Source organism: Balaenoptera acutorostrata, chromosome 7, assembly GCF_949987535.1.
Source record: "Balaenoptera acutorostrata chromosome 7, mBalAcu1.1, whole genome shotgun sequence".
Taxonomy (NCBI): Eukaryota; Metazoa; Chordata; class Mammalia; order Artiodactyla; family Balaenopteridae; genus Balaenoptera; species Balaenoptera acutorostrata.
The window spans coordinates 115,812,526-115,837,084 of NC_080070.1; positions in this window are offsets into that span (position 1 = coordinate 115,812,526).

Genomic DNA, 24,559 nt, shown 5'->3' on the forward strand with positions numbered 1-24,559 from the left:
TAAAAAATATTTTGCAACCATCACTACCCTTTCGTTCAGAAATTTTTGGTCACCCCAAATGGAAACCTGTACCCATTAAGAAATCACTCCTATCCCCTGCTGTGTGGAGAGGCCACATTTTATTTATCTACTCAACAGTTGGTGGACATTTGGGTTATTTCCACTGTTTGGCTATCGTGAATAGTGCTGCTATGAATATTCATGTGTAGGCTTTGTTTTCCCACATGTTTTGAATTTTGGGAGTATATACTTAGGAATGGAATTACTGGGTCATATGATAATTCTATGTTTAAGTTATTGAGGAGCAGTCAAACTGTTTTCCACAGCAATTATACCATTTTACATTCCCACCAGCAGTGTATGAGTTTCCAATTTTTCCATATCCTCACTGACACTTGTTATTTTCCACTTTTTCAATTACGGCCATCCCAGTGAGTGTGAAGTACTACCTCCTTGTGGTTTAGAATTCAGTTTCCCTGATGACTAATGATATTGAGCATCTTTTCATGTGCTTGTTGGCCCTTTGTATATCATCTTTGGAGAAATGTCTATTCAAATCCTTTGTGCATTTTTAAATTGGGATGTTTGCCTTTTTGTTGTTACGTTGTAAGAGTTCTTTATGTAATTTAGGTAACAGACCCTCATCAGATATAAGATGTAAATATTTTCTCCCATTCTGTGAGTGTTTTTTCCCTCTTTTTTTTCCTTCCATAATTCCCATTTAATTCTCTAAACTCACACATTTCCAAGAAAATAAATATTTCTCACCATGAAGTAGTTCCAATGACGTAGCATGTTCCAAATTCTTAGAAAAATAGCCTAATGCTGCAGCAAGAGTAAACAGCCATTACAAAGTGAAATAATTTATTTCTTTAACTTACCTAGCATAAAAGTTGAAATCCCTGGTTAGGCTTAATCAGAATATCTAAATATCTTTAGATATTTAAAAAGTTGAGAAGTTGGAAATGATAAGCAAACACTTCCGTCTTTTGATAGTATCCTTTGATTCACGAAAGTTTTTAACTTTTAGATGAAATCCAATGTGTCTGTTTGTTGCTTGTGCTTTTGGTGTCATATCTAAGAAATCGGCCGAACCCTTGGCCATGAATATTTACTCCTATGTTTTCTTCAAACAGTTGTAATATTTTAGTCCTTATATTTAGATCATTGATAAATTTTGAGTTAATATTTGTATATTTTGTGAGGTAAGGCTACAATTTCATTCTTTTGCATATTGGATATCCAATTGAACCAATACCACTTGTGAAAGACAGTTCTTTATTGATTGAATGGTTTTGGCACCCTAATCAAAACTCAGTTAACCATAGATATATAGCTTGATTTCTGGACTCCCAATTCTATCCATTGATCTATATGTCTACCCTTATGCCAATACCACTGAAGTGGTAGATTTGCAGTAAGCTTTGAAAGTTAGAAGTATGAATGCCCCAAATGTTATCAAGATTGTTTTGGCATTCAAGGTCTCTTGCAATTGTATATGGAATTTAGGAATGACTTTTCCATTTCTGTAAAAAAGACTGTTGGGATTTTGATAGGGATTACATTTAATCTGTAGATCACTTTGGGAAGTGTTACCATGTCAATAATATTAAACTCTCCAATCCCTTAACATGGTATGTCTTTCCTTTTATGTATGTCTCCTTAATTTCTTTCAGCAGTGTTTTATAGTTTTCAGTGTACAAGTGTTGCCCCTCCTTGGTTAAATTTATTCTTATGTATGTTATTCTTTTTTTTTTTTTTTTTTTTTTTTTAAGATCGTTTTTTGTTTTTTGTTTTTTTAATTTATTGAGACTTGTTTGATGGCACTTGTTTGTTTTGGTGAATTTTTATAGCTACTTTATTTATTTATTTCTTTATTTTTGGCTGTGTTGGGTCTTCGGTTTGTGCGAGGGCTTTCTCTGGTTACGGCAAGTGGGGGCCACTCTTCATCGCGGTGCAGGGACCGCTCTTCATCGCGGTGCGCGGGCCTCTCACTATCGCGGCCCCTCCCGTTGCGGGGCACAGGCTCCAGACGCGCAGGCTCAGTAGTTGTGGCTCACGGGCCCAGCTGCTCCGTGGCATGTGGGATCTTCCCAGACCAGGGCTCGAACCCGTGTCCCCTGCATTAGCAGGCAGATTCTCAACCACTGCGCCACCAGGGAAGCCCTGTATGTTATTCTTTTGGATGCTATCGTAAATGAAATTGTTCTGCTAATTTCATTTTTGCATTGTTCATTGATAGCTTATGACTGATTTTTACATATTGATATTGTTTCCTGCAAACTTGCTGGACTTATTTCTAACTCAAATACTTTTTTGTGGCTTCTTTAGGATATGCTATATACAAAATCATAACACCTGCAAATAAAGATAGTCTTACTTCTTCCTTTAGAATATGAATGTGGATTATTTCCTTTTCTTACATGATTGCTGTAGCTAGAACCTCCAGTACTATGATGAATAAAAGCAGTAAAAGTGGAAACCCTTGTCCTGTTCCTGATATCAGGGAAAAAGCATTCAGTCTTTTCCTACTAATATGTTAGTTGTGGGTTTCTCACACATACCTTTTATCAGGTTCAAGGCATTCCCATTTGTTACGGACTGAATTGTGTCCATCCTAAATTCATATGTTGAAGCCATAACAACCCTCAAGGAGACTACGTTCGGAGATAGGGCCTTTAAGGAGATAACTAGGTTTAAATGAAGCCATAAGTGTGGGGTCCTAATTTTATAGGACTCATGTTCTTATAAGAAGAGGAGAGACACCATTATTCTCTCTCTCTCTCTCTCTCTCTCCATGCACACACAGAGGAAAGGTCATGTGAGGATGCAGCAAGAAGGCCACTATCTGCAAGCTAGAAAGAGAGGTCTCACCAGAAATTAACTCTGATGATAACTTTATCTTGGACTTCTAGTCTCAAGAACTGTGAAAAATACATTTCTATTGTTTGTCACCGAGTTCATGATATTTTGTTATGGCAGCCCTAGCAGATGATTGCACCATTTATTCTTAGTTTTTTTGAGTGCTTTTTAGGATCAGGAAGGGGATTTTTCTATAAATGATTTTTTCTGCATCAATTTAGCTCATCATACAGTTTTTTTCCTTTTTTTAATCGATATGTTGTATTACATTAATTGATTTTCAGATATTAAACCAACCTTGAATTCTGGGGTAAATCTTACTTTGTGTTTATACACGTTTTATAATTCATTTAATATGTTGCTAGATTTTATTTGCTAGTATTTTGTTGACAGTTTTTGTATCTATATTTATTAAAAAAATTTTTTTTGATGTGGACCATTTTTAAAGTCTTTATTGAATTTGTTACAATATTGCTTCTGTTTTATGTTTTTTGGCTTTTTGGCCACGAGACATGTGGGATCTTAGCTCCCTCACCAGGGATTGAACCGGCACCCCCTGCATTGGAAGGTGAAGTCTTAACCACTGGACCACACGGGAAGTCCCAGCATCTATATTTATAGAAGATATTGGTCTGTTTTCTTTTTCTCGTGACAATAGGGATTTTAGAATTTGTGGAAGTTAAGGAGCAGGGGCAGATTACAAGTGTTCCAAAGATCCTAACCAACCAGGAAAATTTCTTCAAATGACAAGACAGTGCAGAATGTGCAAGAAAGGGTATATTGCATTTTATCTCTATCTTTGACACTTACATTAAGGCTTTCTTAATCCATTTTATCCCATTTACATAGTTAATTTTTGAATTGCCTAGAGAGAGTGGAACTAGGCTTTGTATCTGTGCAGAACCTGGTATCAAGCATATAATGTGCCTTTGAATGGACTTTTTCCAACCCCTTTGTTTCTTTATATTTGAAGGATTATCTATTAAAATCCTATTAAAAACAACATGAGCCTGTCTCATTGTGTTTGGCTGAAGTCAGATTCCAGTAATGTTAGGATTCCTTCTCATCACTACATTAACTGGAATTAGTGACTGGGAAGCAACATTCTAGTACTGCAAACATTTTCGAGGTTGCAACCACATGGCATTAGTCACTTAATTTCTCCCTAACAAATTGTGTCTGTATATATACATACATATATGTATTATATATACTTGTGTATATGTATCTCTGTGTATATATGCTTAAATGTGATTCTACTTTTGAACATTTAGTGGGAATTATGAGATGGTTCACAGAGATGATCTGGTTGGCTTAAGTCTGTAGTTGAAATTGTTGCACTGGGTTAAAAAGTGACATAGTGCATGGAAATCAATTTCTCATCTTAGGTTGTTTTGCATTTTCATAATAGTCCTGACATAGATTTGAGGTCTGAAATCTTAACCTTGGCTGTTTAATTTTCTTCTTATAAGCTACAAATGAATGTTCATTGCTGGTACTTCAGCACAGAACTAGAAGTGTTCCTTCACTACTCCTCCCACTGAGGGAAGGGCCCCAAGCTCCCAGGGAGAGCCTCACCACTCCAGGCGGCCACACCCCTCCCCACTTTCCATCCGGGTGCCTCCCCACAAACTAGTCTCCTTTCCATTTCCTGCTGAGCTTGGTGATTGCCTAGTCCCTGCCAGTGTTACCCCACTTCCTCTGTTTGGAGGTACTCTTCTACCCCTTTCCTAATTCATCTTCATGACGTGTGTTAAACTTTTCTATGTGAAATTGTCCCTAATTCACTTCCTTCACTCTGGTGGCTCCTTTGAGCACCTCTATCTTGAAATTAGGTGAATTTTATAGAAGGAACTCCAGCTTCAGCCATGTAGGGAGGTACAGAGGTGGGTCTAGGTAGTGCGTAGTCTGCCAGCCAGGGCAAGCAAACAAGAGTTAGAGGAACCCACGGGGCTGAGGAGACTGTCTCGGGGAAGCTGGACAAGAGTATCCAAGGGGCACATCTCAGTCAGGGGTCAAGAAACCCTGTCAGCTCTAAGAATGGGATTGGGATAGGTAGGAGGTGACAGGACCCCAGTGGGAAATGGAGTGTAGACTTTCAGCATTTCAGGTACATGATGTCAGCTGTGGGGGGGAAAGCATTTGGAAAATTGGTTTCCAAAGACTAGGTCCTAGCCACCTTGTGAGGTGTTCAGAGACCAGGCTTCAAACTCCAAAGGCATGAGCTCTGCCATGAACAAGGGGCTCAGAGGGCTGGATGGGACTGCAAAAGGGATCAAAGTCATTGTCCACAGCCTGGGGTGCGCACAGGGCAGGGACCAGCAACTGCGGACCTGAGCAGGAGCTCCCCATTCAGCCCAGTGAGGACAGTGATGGTATTCAATTCTACCTGTTTGAGTGAGGAGAAGGAGATGGCTGCAGAGCTTTAAGTACTGAGCATCTTCATCAAAACTGACTCAGGACCTAAGGATGGGATAGAGAGGGGACATTTGGGTACAGGTGACTATTCAAATAAGTGTTTTTAAAGTTGTGGGACAGATATGGGGCAGTGAGGTTACAGCATCATGTCAGCAAAGGAGGCCTACTGACCAGGTCCAGGGTAAAGGCCTCAGATTTTTCAGGTTGGAGGGGATCAATTTTGTCAGCACATCTTGAAGTGACCACAATCTCAGAAAAGAATTCATGATATTCATGAATTCATGGCAGCTCACAAGATGCCAAATTATAGTTATTTTGTTAACTTCCAACATGAAGTACAGTTGACCCTTGAACAACATGGGTTTGAACGGCACGGGTCCACTTACACACGAATGTTTCCTGATAAATACTACAGTGCCACGTGATCTGTGGTTGGCTGAATCCACAGGTGCAGAACTGTGGGTACAGAGGGTCAACTGTAAAGTTATATGGGGATTTTTGACTACATGGAAAATGTAGTCGAACCCCCTAACCCCCGTGTTGTTCAAGGGTCAGCTGTATTCCTTTCTAATGATGCTCATATGTGCTACCCATGGCACCACTTCCAAATCAATAACCATCAGGATATGATTAAGGGCACAGGATAATGGATGACATTTGAGGACCCTGGGAAAACCCCTAGGACAATTTCTGGTACTACTTAGGTCTCTTAAATGCTAATATCTGCCCAGTCCTTTTTTGGGGGGGCACTGTTGGCAAGCACTCACTCACATCATCCCCCTTTTCTCTTTTCTAAACCATCTGCCTTGTACTGGTACCCTTTTCTCAGGCATGGTACTACCATTGGTTGGACCACTGCCTCTTCATTTGATTTCTGCATGGTCTTGCTCTCTCTTTAAGAGATACCCCATCTCCTAAAGACTACTGCAGTGTGGTCATCTCCATTAGGTGAGAATTCTGATAATGTAAACTTGGAAGCTCAGCTTAAGTCTGAAGACATGCTACTTTAACTCCTCTGTATTGACCAAGCTGGCCAAAATAAGTTAACGTCATGACATAACCTGTATCCTTACAAGACGTTTTATCCTCAATAATTTGGATGAATGGTTGGATACAGAGATGGACAAAGAGCTTGTAAACTCAAAATCAATGACAGAGGCAACATCTACTGATCTTTCTGTCTTTCATGAACTCAAACTTTATCATCACTTTCCGTCTGCATTTTATTATCACATTAGAACATTAATTTCTCAGGGTGACTTTGCTTATTCTACCACATAGGACTCCTTCTCCAGAGATTCTACAGCCCCTTCCTGACCTGGGAACATGCCACCACCTGGCTTGGATGCTGAGACTTGACCCTAGAGGACTAGAGGGCAAACCACAGGAAGGCAGATTCGTCACCTGAGAATCTTGATAGAATGCAGACTCTGATGCTAAGGTTTGAGGCAGGGCTCAAGGGTCTGCATTTCTAACAAGCATTCCAGTGATCCAGATGCTGCTGGTCTGTGGACCTTGAGTGATGAGCCCTTAGTGGTAAAACCGTGGACCTTGAAGCCTCCCTCTCCTGAGTGGATATCTCGGTTTCCTCCATTGTCAGCTTCATGACCTTGGGAAAATTCCCTCACCTTTCTGAGCCTAGTTTTATGTCTATAGAGTGGGAATTCTCCTTGCTTCCCAGGCTCCTGTGAGGATGGAGGGCATGAGTGCTCAGTGACTCGGATAGTATCTGTCACCTTCAATCCTCCTCTTCCAACCTAACCCTTTCCTTTCAGGCCCATCTAAGTCCAGCCAATCTCTGGCCTCTCTACCTGGATGATCCCACAAGCAGGACATGGGACAGCTGTTTTGAGGGCTTTTTCAAAAACATTCAGTCTTCTCAGGCTCCAACTATCCCCTTGGTTTGGTCACAGCTCCCTTTCTCAGCTGGTGCTCACCCTTCCTCTGGCCCCTGGATCACAGCTCCTGACACCTGGGCTCTTCCTGGGCCTGGGAGTTCTGAGCACACCTGGCTTAGACTCTCACCACCTATGGACACTGTGAAGAGATACCTCACCTTTGTGACATCATCCAGGGAGGGCAGGCAATACCTTTCTTTCGCCCTAGGAAGGCTGCTGTTTGGATATAGTGAGAAAGTCTTGTTTCTAAACTGAATGAGGTTCCTGTTTATTTCAGGAGCACGTTCCCTCCTCCTGGTGGTCTGTCCCTCTGAGAAGTTGGTTGCTGGCCCACATTTTCCCAAAGGCTGGGTGACCCGATGGCACCCTCAGAATGGCTCCTTTCTAGCCTTTAAAGACGACTCCAATTTCATCGCCATGAGAGCTGCGCAATCTCAGATTGTTGATTAGAGCTTTGGTCACTGGTTTCCTGCCTGCAGAGAAGAGAAGAGAGTCTGGCATTTCTGCTCAAAAGAAGGGCAGGACACTCTTGTATAGAGAACAAGGGGAAATCATTAAGGTGTCCACGATTACCAAAGTATATGTAAGAAATGTGTTGTCTAAAGTGGAAATTGCTACCCTTGGGCAACAGGAAAAGGCTGGTCATTACATTATAAGTAGGAAATGGGAGATAATGAAATAGATGCCAAGCACACAATGCAACCTCGATAAGGGAGTTTGCATCATAGCCCTCCCAATTCATCTTCACAGATGGTTCTCCTCTCGGGCATTTAAACATTGTCTCTAATATCAATCGGTGAAATGAGCAAAGAGATTTGGCCAGTTGTTGTTATTGCTACCAATAAAGCGCTGGTCAGATATCCCCACAATGTCCTCTCAGATAGGAAAGCAACTTAACGGATCCAAGCTGGCTTGTGTGTTTCTGCGCTTCTGCGCTTCTGCGCTTCTGAAATGCCGTGTGTTCTGATGGCCCGAGGAAGTCGCAGGGGATTCATTGCATTCAAGTCTTAATGGACTCGGGCTTCAGACAGGCAACACGAATAGAGAGAACTTTGTAAAAAATGTTTTCGCTCAGTTCCCTGAAATGCTTGGGACCGTTTAACCATAATCTCTCGCTTGTTTTCCTGGATATCGCAGCCAGCTAACGGGTGGTTGGATTTCCGGTGAGAAATTTGGCACAATGAATGATTTCCCCAGCATATCAGAGAGGCAGCATTACTGTAAGGCCAGATTCCCACGAGGTCTCCATCCTGAGTGACCATTATTACAGAATCCACTCCAGTTGGTGTCACAGACCACTGGAGACCACCTCTGGCTTCTGCAGCTTCAGAACACGGGTCTACAGGATGGAAAGTCCATGACTGTAAAGTCAGGAGATAAGTTGGGACAAGGGTCCTGACCCACCCCATTAGGTGGGTGGTACCATATGAACCCTGACCTTGCCCATCCAGCTAGCCCTTCCTCTGCTCTCACGGCTGTTGTCAAGTGAAGTGCACAGTGGGGACATGGAAATGAGGCCACTAGGACACCCAGTGGAGCTACCATTCACAGAGGGGTCTATGAAATGGGTGACTTCTGGAATTATGCAATGCACAGCCCAGGGGGCCGGGTGCATTACCCATGCTTGGAAAAAGCTGTGATCTGGCCCAGTTTACATACCCCCAAATCAAAGGGCCCCAAAGCATGGTAAATATGAATACAGTGAAAACTCCAAGTGGCAACCAACCCCAAGAAATCAGAGCTCAGGCCTGGGCTCTTTAGTACAGAGCTGTGCGGACCTAAGGGCTGAATCAGGCCCGAGGCGTGATCCATGCCCAGCCCTCATGTCGGAGAAGGGGAAGCTTGGGCCAAAGTGGGAAGTGGTTTGTTTGCCCAGTGTCACTCAGAGCATCTTTGGCTGAGCCGGGGTGGGGACCCGTGGTTTCTGGATGCGAGGCCTGCACACTCTCCCATGATGCCTGAGATGGTAGTGAGAACACTGCTTGAGGAAGGGCTGCTGGGGGGATGTCAGGTGGGCAGGCTGATGGCCAGAACCAAAGGTCGCCTCTGGGGAGCGGAGGTGACGCAAGAACCTGTATGGCACGTACACAGACGCCTCTCTCTGAACCGATAGGAAGGTGTTTCCGTGCTCCCTCCCTCTCTCTCCCTCTCACACACATGCACTCACTGCTGCTCACCTGTGACTTCTCTTTCTCTGTGGACCCACGTTCTTAGCTCCTCACCGCAGGGGCAGAATATTCTTAAATCCCGCCACCCCAAGACTCTCTTGACTCCACCTCCAAACTGATGCTGCGTTCGGACGTGTGGGTCCCTAACTCTCACCTGTGGTTGAAGAGGGGGTTGGCAGGGACACCTGGAAAGCGGGACAGCAAGCAGAGGTCCCTGAGGACCCAGGACTCCTCACATGGGGCTTTGAAACGACCCCGAACTGCTCCCCCTCGGCTCCAGCTCCTTCTCCCGGATCCTTGCTCTGCCTTTGGGTCCAAACCGAACTTCGTCTTCCCTAGTTTGAACCCTGCTGAGCGAGACTTCCCCGGGCGGAACCTGCAGGATCAGGATGGAGCCTGAATCCTGAAGCAGAGCCATGAGCCCCAGGACACCCAGCTGCGTGTCCCCCTTTCTGCTGGCACCCCCGACCCTGCAGAGCTGGCAGCAGGCACACCGTGCCAGTCTGGTCCTCCACCCCTGGACGCCGCAGCATCCAGACCCAGATGGATGTCTGACTTCGCCATCCTGCTCTGGGAACTGAGTCTGTTGCTGAGTGCTGAAGGGACATCCATCTATCCATACGGCCAAGGAGACCTCATCCAGATGAGTGAATTCTTGAGTTTTGGGTCACACAGAACTTGGTTGCAGTTTTGTAAATTACATAACGCACATTCACATCCCTTCATTTTGACTGTTGATCTGAAGGCCCCAAGAGGTCCCGGCCGGTGTTGAGCCTCATGAGGCCATGGCAGGACAGAGGGGCGGGGCTCATGGGTGTTGCCTGACCGGCTGCTCTGCGCCTGGCGCTGTGCTACACCTTCTACAGATTATCTCAGAGGGGCAGGTGGGAACGCTGGGGAACCACAGGGAAAGATAAGGGGAATTTTGTGACTTCTGACATCCAGGAAAGGACAGGCCTTAAGGGAAAAAGATAAGGGGGAGAGAGACACACATTCAGAAGAGCCGTGCTGGGCAAGGCCAGCCTGCAGCCAGCAGACCCTGACCCTCTCTTGTCCCGTCTTTGCTGTAGATGTGACTCTGCTGTAGGACCTTCCCAGCTACAGCTACCAATCCATGCCCCGTGTGAGCTGAGTGCCTGGGAGATCTGGGGGACCTGCTCTGGGAACGGTGGGGTCCTCCTGCTTCCCAGGGGGCAGGCGAGGCCTGAGGAAGGAAGCCAGACACCCCCAGGCCAGGTCTGGGAGCAGGTCCACGGGCGATTCTCTGTTGCTCTGCCCCGTCACCAAGTCTCTCCAGGAGAGCAGTGGCTGCTGCTTTGCAGACACTGGGCAGCTGGCCCACTAGCACAGGAGCCTGGACGGCCCCTGCAAAACCAGCGTGATGAGCCCTGTAGCCACCTGGCCTCTCAACGGCATGCTCCTTCCAAATGTAAGAGTCTTCCCTCTTGGGCTCCACTTCCAAGCTGCTGAGCCCGGCCTGCCTGTGCTGTGTGGGCCTCCTTCCCCCGGGCACCCTTCGGCCTCGCTGGGCCGGGCCTGACCTGCCTCCTGAAGAGCAAGGAGATGGGCCACTGTGTCCCCTCCCCCAGCGCAGGCAATGAAAGCGACTCGTGTGGATGGAAGGGCGGCTATGGGCCAGGCAAACCGATCATTTCAGAATTTCACCTGCCAAGCCTCGTACTACTCCCTGCTTTACAGATGGGGAGAGGGAGGCCGCATCCCCCCAGACCCTGGCATCTGACCTCACGCTCCTGTCCTTTCTGGGCTCAATGCCAGCAGAGCAAAGGCAGCTCGTGTGAGGGATCCACGGAAGTGTGTGCTGGAAAGGGGGACAGACGGGAGCCAGATTCAGTGGGAGGGGCCTGGGGAGTTGCCCCCACCCCCCCCCGCCCTGGCCCAGATGAAGCCAGCACCTCCCCGCCAACACTGGGGCTGGGGCCAAGGCCCGTTTTCAAGCATCGTCCAGCCCCAAGCGCCACCATACGCTGTGTGACCAAAGGGCCGGGACAGGACCGGCGCTGTTGTGTGTGTGTCTGCGGAGGGGGGCGCTGAGTGTGTGTGGGCTCTGAGTGCAGGGGAGCAGGGATGCGGAGGGCAGAGCAGGCACATGTGGAAAAGCCAAGAATAGCAGCCGGCCGCGCGCTCCAGCGGGGAGGAGACCCCATCCCAGCGGGCAGAGCGGAGGCCGCTGGGAGGAAGCAGAGGCAGCTGGCAGAGCCCAGGGGCTCTCCAGCACGGGGCAGTTCCTCTCGTGTAGAAGCCAAGGTACGGATGTGGTTTCCAGCTCTCTGGAGGCCCCCTGAAGATACGCATCCTGGCCGCGTGCGTGCTTGATTTAGAGATAAGAGCTGGTCTGGAACCCAGGAGCGGGGGATGGGGGGAGGAAGGAGGGGGAGGGGCGAGGGGTGCCCAGTGCAGGACTCGTCCTCCCCATCCACCAGGTAGGTTTTCCCAGTGTCCCCTGCCTGCCCGGCGCCCCTCCCCCTCCCCTGCCTCCGCCCGCCACCCTGTGCATCATGCAGCTGCCTCCAGCCTGGCCCAGAGTCCCTGCCCGGCCGAGTCCTGGTGGCCTGAGTCTGTCCAGTGGCCACACAGAGGCCCTCCTGCTCTCAGCGCCCAGGGAAGCAGCAGGATTGAGGCTGGAAGAACTTAGCAGGGGGTTCACCGGAGACACTTGCCTACCTCGGTCCTATTTGCCGGGGCTGGGGGGCCTGGCATCATCACCCTGCGCCCCAGTCTGGCCCGTCTGCTCCCCTTGGAAGGGCACAGGAATCCCCCTGCCTCGACCTCCCTCTGAGTGGGGGCCCCCACCAAAGTCTCCACCCCGACCTCACCGCCCAGCTTTTCAGCCCAGTCCCCCCGACGCCGGACGCCCCATCAGCGCACTTCCTTGTTTTACTGGTACCATCTCCTGGTGCATCTGCATTCCTCACCCAATATATGGTGGCCTCAGAGACGGAGCCGTGTCTCCCTGACCTGGTCACTTCTGCCCGCCTTTCCGCCCGCATCCCGAATGCACCCTAACCAGGACCAAGAATGTGAAAATGCGTCCAGTGTGAACTGTGGCCTAGAGTACCCTACCATGCAGGACCAAGGACAGGGAAGCAGGAGGGCAGGCCTGGGTGAGGAGGGGAAAAAGAGGGGACACAGGAAGGCGGGGACAGGCACTGTTGACTGCTGGGCCCCGGGCATCTACCCTAAGGGTGGCAAATGGCCTTGTTGGCCCGGCTCAACTTTCCACAGCCTGGGAGGCGACCCAGGCCCCGGGAGGGCAGGTGACGGGTCTCACAGCCCCTCGGAGCCCAGAATGTGTGCGTCAGCGGACACCTCCTAGCGCCAGCCAGCTTCTGTGCTCGGCTTCCGGGACCTCTGAACGGGGTCGGAACACACCTGGCTGACCTCACGTCTCTCCTTTCGCGTAGCTGCCTTGGGCCGCGTCTGCCCCAGAGTGAAGGCTCCTGCCAGCGAGGACCCTGGAAGAGGAAAGCAGGACAAATGACCCGGCTCCGATCTCAGTGTCTCTCCTCCCTCCTAGGGGCTGCCATGTGCATCTATGTGATTGCTGTGGCCGTGTAGAGACCCCACCTTCCACGTCAGACAGGCTGTTAGTGCAGGACCTGTGCTGAGTCATTTACGAAAACCTTCAGTATCAAGCACGGTGTTTGCCACTTGTCAGGTATTTAGTGATGGTTATCACATGAATGAATGAAAGAAAGGATGGAATGGTGTTTTTCAGCCCACGGGTACACATTTGACTGTACTAGCCAGGAGCGCTCATGACTACACAATGAAGGCAGACACGTGGAGTGTGGAGGGAATAAGCACATTCAAGTGCCCCCTGCAACCCGGCAGAGAGCTCTCTGCTTTTTCATCCCACATACCTGATGGGTACCCCTTATGTCACTCACAGAATCTGCGCAATCATAATTATTCATTGTATTAATTCTACTCATCCTTAATCAGACATCGCAGTTTATGTTTGCAATTTTCTTTGATAAACATTAAAACAAGTCATGTTTTAATACTGTGAGATAGAGATTTAATACTATGAAATAGAGACTTTTATATTAAAAACTATTAAACTGTGTCCGTTCCCCAAAACATTACTAGTACCTGAAAAATAGCAAACAGATCAACTCTTAAAAACTTTTGTGGCTAAATACAATTCATACAATTAATAAATGTGTCTGCTCCTTTACAATCTGTTTTTTCTCATCCACAACGTTACTGGCTCTCCACCGCACCCTGTGATGTGGGTATTGTCATTTTCCTTTCACCAGAAAGATGCTACCAATACTCAAAACCTAAGTCGCAGGAGGTATTCATCATAGTACGTGCGCATCCTTTCTAAGGACACAAAATATGAGATTACAAGTGGCCTCAGGGGGAAAAAAGGGATGGATGGCGCGAAACGAAACTGAGAAGATGAAGAGGTGGGAGGTGACCCTGATGCCTGTGGGCAGCGGGCACCTGGCTCTGGCCCCCCAGGGTTGTGATGTCCCACATTTTGTAGTTGTGACCCAGAGAGACAGACAGACACGCTGGTACGAGTAAAATTCCATCTTTTTGCATCTGTTGAGTAACTTCCGCTCATTTGCTACTGCCTTATGAAGGAGGATAGTCAGGCATTTATCATGACACGTTAAAGAGGAGAAGCCGAGGCCCGGGGCTGACCACGCCCAGCCCACCCATGAGAGCAGCAGGAAGAGAGGGGGAACTTCTGTCTCCATCCAATGCCTCCCGTGCCCAGGCTGAGGCCCCACGGCCTTCCAGCTCTCACACTCCGCCCTTGGCAGTGGTCTTGGGTAAGAGGGTTCTGGATGCAGCCGGTTGCACAAGGGCTGCTCAGTGAAGCCACCGATTGTCCTCCAGGCCTGGGCTGGGCACACGGTTATTGCACAGCAGAGACCGCCCAGATAAGGAGAGATTTGCGAAGTTCCCCGGTCAGTTTGCACACACTCCCATTTGACCCAATGAAATCACTCGCTGGTGGGCGAGGCCAGCAAAAGCCATGGACGCCACCTGCTAACTCAGTGACCTAGTGGCTGGTGCAATGCCTAGCAGGCGTTCAGGGAACGTTCCACGTGGATCGGCAGAAGGACAAGTTAGGGATATGTGGTCTGGAGGCCCAAGCCCCTGACCCCAGCTGCAGCGTGTTCTGTGTGACTTAGGGCAGATAACTTCTCTGGGTGTTGCTTTCCACCTGTGAAAGCATTACGCAGACGGTATTTATTTCACCAGGCACCGTGGAAGAGAAACAAGGTAACTGCCCAGAGCAAGAGCCCTGTAAGTACGGACTGCGATGATCCTCCCAGTAGAGCTGCTGGAATGCAGACAAGGCCTCTGGACCAACCTCCTCCGCTCTCTGGAGAATCATTTCATTTACCTGCTACTTCGACGTCCAGTGTGACGGATGGAGGTATTTTTGGTAGCATCTCCCGTTAACAAGAGGGTAGCACCCAGGCCGCAACTCAGTTCGCCTCCCAGGCCTCACGTCCAAATCTGAAGAAGCACGAGTGGGCTGGCTGTGTTGGAGTCTCCACCATCTCCGACCTCCCTCCAGAAAGGGAAAGAGTCTGTAGGGTCTGTAGGAGTGGCAGGGGGGATAAGGTGCGGAATTGTCTGAGTTACGCTCGAAGGAACCACAGAGGAGAAAAGCCAGCCAGCAGACTCTGGGCAGGGACAGGGCAGGGAGGGACAGGAGACTCTGTGGCATCCCCGGCAGGTCCAGTGACCTGCTAACCCCAGCCAGGCACACGGCGCTGGGGGTCCCGCACGTGGCCATGACTTTCCCAGCAAAAAGATGCTTCTGTTTGAGTCCTGAGGCTGCTGGCCTGTCCTGTGGTCTCACTGAAAAGACATGAAGTTACAGACATCAGACTTTGCAGTAAAGATTTTCAAAATCTATGTCTTCTGAAGCAAAACATTCTTTCCAGCAGGCATTGTGAATGTGCCCATTGCCCTGTGGCTCCTCTGCCACTGATTCGAGATTCCATGCTGGCTGTCACATGGGTCGGGTGGGAAATACCCCCTCCAGCCTGAAATCCACCCTTGGAAAGCTGTGTGCTCTTGTACAAACACTTAAGTTTTCTCATTTGAAAAATACCTGCCTATTAGTTTATAATACTCAAATTAGTGCTGACATCTAAAAAAGCAACAACCTATTATGCTTTTGAAAAAAAATATTTTTGTGACGAAAACAAAGATCTGGCTTCATGGATTTATTTTCTCCCCTTGGCAGGAAGCCACCTTAGTTTTCTGTTTTAAAGCCTTTCTAAGGTTCTGTGAAAATGTTTGAAAATATTTTATTCCTGAAAAATAGATCCTCACACTTGAGGAGGACAGTTTCTTCAGAGGAACATAAAATAAGTTCTGCCCATTGTCCGTCGAAGTGGGACACCTCAGCCATGGTTACGGTACCACGATGAAAGTCTGGGGTCTCTTAGCAGAAGTGGCTTCTGTCTTTCATGCCATGTCTCTCTTCTAGAAGAAAGAAGAGAGAACAATTTCTGATAAGACAAGACCGTTCTATGATTTCAATTATGGCCTCATTCCATCTGCTCTTGTCAGAAAGCACCCCGGACATGTGGATGATATTTGCAGCTAATAAAGAGGCGGGAGGCCTCGCTCTAATCAGTGCTAAGAACATAAAGAAACAAAAGAACACAGGCAAGCTGGAGAAAGGCGGCGGGCCATGGGGAAAGCAGGGCTTCTTATGGCAAATGAACTGGACCAAGAGGCAAGCCTGGGGAGGAGCGTGTGTGTGTGATGAGGACCAATGGCCAGGCAGTGTGGGCGTGCCATGCGCACCAGCAGGAGAGGTGCCAGGTAGCACCTAAGTGAGCATCCAAGTCCCCACCCATTATTCGGTACCCAAGTAAGCTTCCAGCCTCCCATCCATTATTTGGTACCCAAGTTAGCTTCCAGCCTCCCATCCATTATTTGGTACTAAAGTGAGCATCCATCCTCGCATCCATTATTTGGTACCCAAGTGAGCATCCAACCTCCCATCCATTATTTGGTACCCAAGTAAGCTTCCAACCTCCCATCCATTATTTGGTACTAAAGTGAGCATCCATCCTCGCATCCATTATTTGGTACCCAAGTGAGCATCCAACCTCCCATCCGTTATTTGGTACCCAAGTGAGCATCCAACCTCCCATCCATTATTTGGTACCCAAGTGAGCATCCAACCTCCCATCCATTATTTGGTACCCAAGTGAGCATCCAACCTCCCATCCATTATTTGGTACCCAAGTGAGCATCCAACCTCCCACCCATTATTTGGTACCCAAGCGAGCATCCAACCTCCCATCCATTATTTGGTACCCAAGTGAGCATCGATACTCCCACTCAATCCTCCATCAACTGAAAGGTGGCTTTCGCCAGACACCTCATGACGTCACACCACCGTCTCCAGCCACGTGGCCTCAATGTCACACAGTCGATCTTTCAAGGGCATTTCATCCAGCTCCCTTTTCACGGTCTCCCTTTCTCTGCCCTGACACACCTGCTCCATCAGCAGCTTTTCACAGCTTCACCCTCACTTCTGACCACATCCTGCACCTACACGCTTCTCCTCACCCGGTCTGCAAACTCCTGCCCCATCTCCCTGGACCAGGGCTATGGCCTCACGTGTATGCTTGCCCTCTAATCTCTTTTCACACAGAGACCAGAGAGACAGCTGAACCCACCACTGGACTCTGTCAGCCCCACCTACAAACCCCTTCCTCGTTCTCAGAGGAAACCCCGCCTCCTTTCCTGGCCTGGACGTCGCCCTGGAGGTGTCTGCTGGCTGCACATCCTCCCCCCCCCCTTCCTCCCCAGCCCCGCTGCTCCTCACAGGGGAGCTGGATCACCTCTCACCTCCTCAGTGCTCCCCTCGTGCCTGGAATGGGGGCTCCGGGGCTCAGGTCTTATTCAAGTCCCTTCCTCAAGGAGGCTACCCTGGCCACCGCCCCCGCCCCCCAGCCTCTACCAGGGTCCACTGCGGGGGAAATAACTGCATTGACTTTATCTCTCCCTGCTCCTCTGGCTGTAGGCTGAGCTCCCCATGGGAGACGTGGTCCCTGGGCCCCCACCTGTACCCCAGCCCTCAGCCCAGGCAGTGCTGAGTGGCTGAGTTTGAGGTGACAACCAACACATCACTTTTCCACAATCGGCTTCCCCTGAGCCCCCCGGGGTTGTGCCCAGGGCTCCCCCCTTAGCTCTGGACGCCCTCCCGACCATTGTGGGTAAAACGAGCCATGGGGCCGCCACCCAAGGTGTACAGGAGGGCTCCCCCTCTTCCCTCATGCTTTCCGCCTCGGTGCAGCCTCCGGGAGGGCACCATCACCCCCGCCTGCACTGACAGCTCTGTCCCTCGCCGGCTCCTGCACCGTCTCCTGAGCACCCGCTGTGTGCGGACACCGAGACACATGGAGACACAAGCACAGAAGCACCTTTCTAGCAGTTTCCAGAGTGCCCAGCGTCATCCAGGGGACAGACAGACAGAAAAGTTATGTGGTGATGCCAGTGACGCTGATGTGAGGGACGAGAGATGACAGAGGACGCGGTGGGGTCTGCAGGGACCCCGGCTTAGACCTGGGGACTGGGAGGGTGGGCGGACTCCCCCAGGCCCATCCCCTCCCCACCTGAAGTCCTGGCCCAGCTGCTCATTCCAGGAGGGATTCCCAGCCCAGGTGACCCGTTCCAGAGATGGACTCTGCTGTCGTCCGGCCCCGCGAGGGAAGGACTCAGCTGCCACCCCGCGTTTTACTAGACGTCCCCCCTCCTGCCTCGTACACCCCACCTGCACAACCTCAGGCTGCAGGCCCCCGCCCCTTGGCTTCTGGAACAGGCCACTCCTCCCCCTGGAATCACCTCCCCCCCAGCCTGGGGGAGGGCAGAGGGTAGCCCCTGCAGACCCCTGGCCTGGCCCACTGCAGGGCGGGTCCTGCTCCCCAAATGCGGGACTGGGAGCTGAGGTGGCAGAGTGACAGCCCCTGACCGAGAGAGAGAAGATGCTGGATTGTTGCCCAGCTGACTGGGGGACAGGGGCGTCACCCACAGAGTTGGCCTGTTTCTCACCCAGCGCTGGGGGACCGTTCTGATTGGTGGGTGCCAGGACCCATCACTGCTGCCACCTGCTGGCCAGGTACCCCACCTGCAGGCTCGGCTACGCAGGGCATTTCTGATCTTTAGGTTGGTGCAATTCCCGATCCTTCCCCAGTCTTAGGGGAAGAAGGATTCCTCTAGGGTGAGAGAGAGAGAATTTCCTCCCTGTACTTTTTTGTCTCCCACTTCCCACCGTGACCCAGGCATGCGCTTCTCACAAAGACAGCTCCCAGGGGAGGAGCAGCCTGGATTTCAAGGCGCCAGCAGCACCTGTCGGGCTGTCTGTGCCTAGAGACCTCCAGGAGTGACAGTGTGGTCTGCCCTGAGCTCAGCTCCAGACCTTCAGCAGCACTGACTGCGCTTAGGCCAAAACGGAGCCATTTAGAAATGTCCATGAAGATGTCAGGCCCGACCAGCCACACTCTGGCTGGTTTACGTTTCCTCGTGACTCTAATCATTCATGAGACAAGGAAGAGCTGGCCACTGGCTGCTCCCCTCTGGGGCTCTGTCAGCATCTCCTCACCGGGACCAGTATCCCAGCGGATGGTAACTGTGTGTCCTGGTCCTCTGGTCCTTGCAGTGATGACCTGGCCCCTCGAACCTGGGATCAAGTTCCCCTAAGAGCCAGGCCCTGCCGGCAGCCTGGGCAGGCTGTCCAGACGAGCAGCCAGTGGGAAGCTGTGTCTGTGCATCTGCTGGGCGGGGAGGCCTCTTTACCAGGACACGCTCCTGCCTCTGACACAGCTTTCCTGATGCTCCTGTGTCCTCACCAGCGCCTTGCGAACGGGCGGCCTTTGATGATGCCCAAGAATCCCGACTTAGAATTGTGTGTTATGCTAAGCCTTATCTGTCTTCTCTGTCTCTGAATTGTAACAAGGCATGGATGGGGCCTGGGTCTGGGGTTTGGGGTGTCTGAGTGGCCAGCAGAAGGCTCACAGGAGTATCTCCCAGCCTCTCTTGGAGAAATAACAGGAGGGACTCTCAGAACAGAGGCGAAGACACGAGGCTCCAGGTTGAGGACGTGAAAGAGGAGGAGATGAAAGTGGGCCCAGCCTCTTGAGAAGGACCCAGCTCCCAGGTGAGGGCTTGGCCTGGGACCCTGCTTGGTCACCTGTAGGCTCAGGGGTTATCTCTGAAGACCACCAAGGGAGGTTCGTTCATTCATTCACTTATTCATCAGATAATAATTGAGAGTCCACTGCCAAGGACCATGCCAGGGGCAGGGGTAAGACACTGAGATGAAACCTCCACAGTTTCTGTTCTCAAAGACAGAGATGAAGAGTAACCAAAATATCACATGATGAGTGTATGCTTACTCGGAGAACGCTACCTCACACATGACGAGACAGAGCAAAGGAACTCACCTGACCTGGGCTCTGCCAGGCTTCCCCTGAGGAAGGGACCTCTGTCCAGAGAGCTGAAGGATGGAGGAGAGTCAACTCGGTCACGAGGGGGAGAGGAACACCCCCCGACAGAAAGCAAAGAGGCTCAAAGTTTCCAGGGCAGCAGGGAGTGGGGCCTCTTTGAGGATCTGAAATAAGCTGTGAGCTGGAGCAGGGGGGTGCTAGGCTGGGGGTCCCCTGCCCGCTCCCTGGGGACACTGGGGGAGAAGGCACAGTGAGCCCTGGGTGGTCTCTGCCCTGGGGGAGGTGAGCAGACAACTACATGCACCGCAAGGCAGGCTGTCCGGTGCTCCTTGAGAGGATGGAAAAAGCGGAGTTGGGGGCTCCCCCCCGACGGGGGTGTCTGTACATAAAGCAGCACCAGGGCTGCCATAGGTGCTCCGTGTTTGTTGAATGAATCAATGAATGAAAAGGTGCTCTGCCCCATCCTTGGGAGGCGGCCTCCAGCACAGGAATGCTCCCAGGTCCCCCTGAGTTTTCCATCCCCCGCCCTCATCCCCAGTGAGGAGAGGAGGATGGTTCTGGATTGCTCAAGTCCAGGGATAGTGAATGGGTCTTTTTTTTCTGTTGAGCGTTAGGAAGCGAGATACGACAGAAACAGGCGATCAGATCATTGCTCTCCTATTCTGTCGCTCTGGTTCTTGTATCCGGACTTGCTTCTCCTTGCTGGACATTTCTCCCCTTACCATAAAAGCGGCAGGAAAGATGCTACAGGTTGAGGCTGAGGAGACGAAAGATGGAAAGAAGTCCGTCACCCTGCTCGCTTGGGTCTAGGCAGGTGGTGCCCCTGGAGCGATCCCGTGTGGTTCGGAGGGTGCTGCGCACGCGGGGCCCGGCTGAGGCTGAGGGGGACGCCTGTGGGGACCTGGGCCCGAGGTTCAGGAAGCGTTTGTGGACATCACCATTCCTGTCTCTTCTGTTCTAATTTTTGAAGACTGACTGTGACAATAGCATTAAAGGTGAAAGTACAAGGGTTGGAGAAAGTGGAGGCATGAAAAAAAAATGCAGATAAAGAAAGTAAAACTTAGAGGGGCTGAGTAACTGTCCTGAGGCCACACAGAGAACTCTTCCAAGTGGGGAAGCAAACTGAGGTCACCCAGGCTCCAGAACTTTATTCTAATGGCTGCTCTGGGAACCCTGGGGGCAACGAATCGTACAGAAACAGATTCCTACACATTCGTGGTAGCTTGCAGAATACGGGCAGAGATTCCTTCCAAAGTGCACGTGTGTCCCATGACAATGTGATTTGGTGGCTCTTCCATCCAGAAGTGGTGTGGATTTCCCACCCTTGCCATCTGGAGCTGTGACTTGTATTGGTATAATTGATAATAAAATGAATGGAAATGGGATTGTGCAAGTTCAGGGTCTAAACCTTGGGAGAGCCACTGGTTTTGCTTTTGATCTCTTGAAACTCTGCCCTGAGACCACCGAGTAGGGACACCTGTGTTGTCTTCTGGAGACTGAGCGGTCACATGAGAAGAACAGAGGCCAAGATCAACTGCCCAACATGTGACCTCAACCCCGCTGACCTTGAAGCTGAATGGAGCTGCTTGGATGAGCTGAGGCCAGTCGGCCAGAGCTGCAGCCTATCCTCGCGGCCCTCAGGGATCTTACTCATCGGGGTTTGAAGCTACTGAGTTTTGGGGTAGTTGGTTATGCATCAGTAAATCACAACACCACGTCCTTCACACCGGAGACTCCCTGCATCATCTTGTTCCATCCTCATGACGACCCCGCAAGATTCTTATTTGTCCATTTTACAGATAAGGAAACTGAGCCTCCCAGAGATGGTGCAAAGACATTAAGTGGCAGAACTAACGTTTGCATCATGTCTATGTGGCCCGCAGGCCACGCTAGCCCTGTTTTACTCACCTGTCAAAACCACAGAGATGGGGTCAGACAGCATGTCAAGTGCTGGAAACAGAGGCTCCTGTCTGGGTCTGTAGCACGATCTCAACTCATCTGGTCACAGGACAGGCCACTGGGGAGTCAAGGGAAGGTACAGGAACCTCTAGGACACCAGAGAAAAAGGGATGGGCTTGGGCTTCTATTGGCTTTACTGAACGGGAACTAAAAACTATTGTGAGTCAAAAACTCTCATGATTGAGACCCACACTGCTGCTCTTCTGCAAGAAGCTGCACAACCTGAGATGCGAGGGCAGAAAACGCCGATGGTGTTGGTATTACTCATCTGCTGCTGGGTAAAAAGTTGTCCCCAAATTTAGCAATTTAAAGAAATCTGAGGGAGGCTTAAAATTGCAGTGAATTTGTTGGCCAGGGATGCAGTCATTGGAAGAGGTTGAAGCATCCACGTCTAAGCACGAGGCGAGTGGTGGGAGGATTCGATCCATCACAGGGTCGGGGAGGAAGAGGGGCAGAAGGAGTGAGGAGGAAGGGAAATCAGAGCCTTTCATACCTTAATCTCAGAAGCCCCATACCTTTACTTTATGCTGTGGATCACACAAGCACCCCTGCCTGCTTGCTGCAAGGGGGGAAAAGACGACACAGGTGGGAATGCAGGAGGAGGTCACTGGAGTTCACGCCGACTCCAGGGTTCTTACAGCATCAGTGACACTGCCATGCCCACCCTTTCAGAGGAGGGAAATACTGGCAACCATGTTCCAAAGTACTCGCAGGAAGCTGGATCATCTCTGCCCCAGTAACAAATGGAGTATTGGCTTGTGACTCTGCAGAGTTACCATGCAAAGGCTTCCTAAGAAGGTAGAAAATGAAAAAGCTCATGGAAAATGAACCAGAGTGGAGGAATTATCTGATAATTCAAAGAAAACATATGTCACTTGATTTCATCCCATTCCCCAAAGTGGCATAATGAAACATGTCCACAATTTTCTGAACGTCTATTACTCTCTGCCAGTCTCAGAGGATTTAATTAACATTTTCCAAAGAGAAACGGAGTCATTGACTTAGGATCAGTGCTCTGGCAATTCTATAATCTCAAGTCTTTACTCAAAAGTGTGTTTCCTCTCCCGGGACAGCCCCTTCCTCCGTTGGCACCATGGCTACCCAGTCATTCTACTCCCTCCATCTTAACTAAATCTATTTGATAAAGATGGAAACATTCTCCACCTGGCTTGTTGATCTTTGATCAAAGAATTGCAGGAGGGAGAATAGTTCATGTAAAGCCAAGAAGAGCAGAAAAAGAAAGAGAGAGAGAGAGAATAGAACAATACAGGAAAATAGCTGAGGAAAAGTGAGGAGGCCAGCCTATCCTGGCATCACCGTCTGGGCTCCAGGCCTGAGTCTTCCTCACAGAGAAGCCAGAAAACTGCATGTCCAGGTGTCCAGAGGCTGGAAGGACCATCGGGCACTGGACCACTACAGCTGAACACCTGCCGGAGAAGGTCCTCGCCCTAAAGACAGAGCCAGAGCTTTCCATGCACTGAAATCTGCCACGTCAGCAGGCAGCACGTCCTGCGACCACCTGTACGGATATGTGTGCTTTGCCTGGAATCTAAGCATGAATTGGGACAGGATTTCTGATAAAGAAGAACCGTAATGACTAAACACCGTTCATGGAAATAGGAGCTTCTCCATCTAAAAAATGTTGTTTTGGGCTTCCCTGGTGGCGCAGTGGTTGAGAATCTGCCTGCCAATGCAGGGGACACGGGTTCTAGCCCTGGTCTGGGAAGATGCCACATGCCGTGGAGCGACTAGGCCCGTGAGCCACGACTACTGAGCCTGCGCGTCTGGAGCCTGTGCTCCACAACAAGAGAGGCCGCGATAGTGAGAGGCCCGCGCACCGCGATGAAGAGTGGCCCCCGCTTGCCACAACTAGAGAAAGCCTTCACACAGAAACGAAGACCCAACACAGCCATAAATAAATAAATAAATAAATAAATAAAATTAAAAAAAAAAGTTGTGTTAACATACATATAACATGACATTACTATTTAACATTTTTAAAACTTTTTTTATTTTTTATTTTTTGGAAGTATAGTTGATTTATAGTGTCATGTTTGTTTCAGGGGTATGGGAAAGTGATTCCGTTATACAGTTTTTTCAGATTCTTTTCCCTTATGGGTTATTACAAAATATTGAGTATAGTTCCCTGTGCTATACAGTAGGACCTTGTAGTTTATCTATTTTATATATAATAGTGTGTATCTGCTAATCCCAACTCCTAATTTATCCTTCCCCCCTTCCCCTTTGGTAACCATAAGTTTGTTTCCTATGTCTGTGAGTCTGTTTCTGTTTCATAAATAAGTTCATTTGTACTTTATTTTTAGATCCCACATATAAATGATATCATACGGTATTTGTCTTTCTCTTTCTGACTTACTTCACTTAGTATGATAATCTCCAGGTCCATCCATGTTGTTGTAAGTGGCATTATTTCGTTCTTTTTTATGGCTGAGTAGCATTCCATTGTATATGTATACCACATCTTCTTTATCCATTCATCTGTCGATGGACATTTAGGTTGTTTCCATGTCTTGGCTATTGTAAATAGTGCTCCAATGAACATTGGGGTGCATGTATCTTTTTGAATTATAGTTTTCTCTGGATATATGCCAAGGAATGGGGTTGCAGGATCATATGGTAGCTCTAGTTTTCGTTTTTTAAGGAACCTCCCTACTATGTACATTTCCATGGCATTAAGTACATTTCACATTGTTGTGCAACCATCACCAACATCGTCTCCTGGACTTTCACCGAAACTGAAACTTTGTCCCCATTAAACACTGATGCCCCA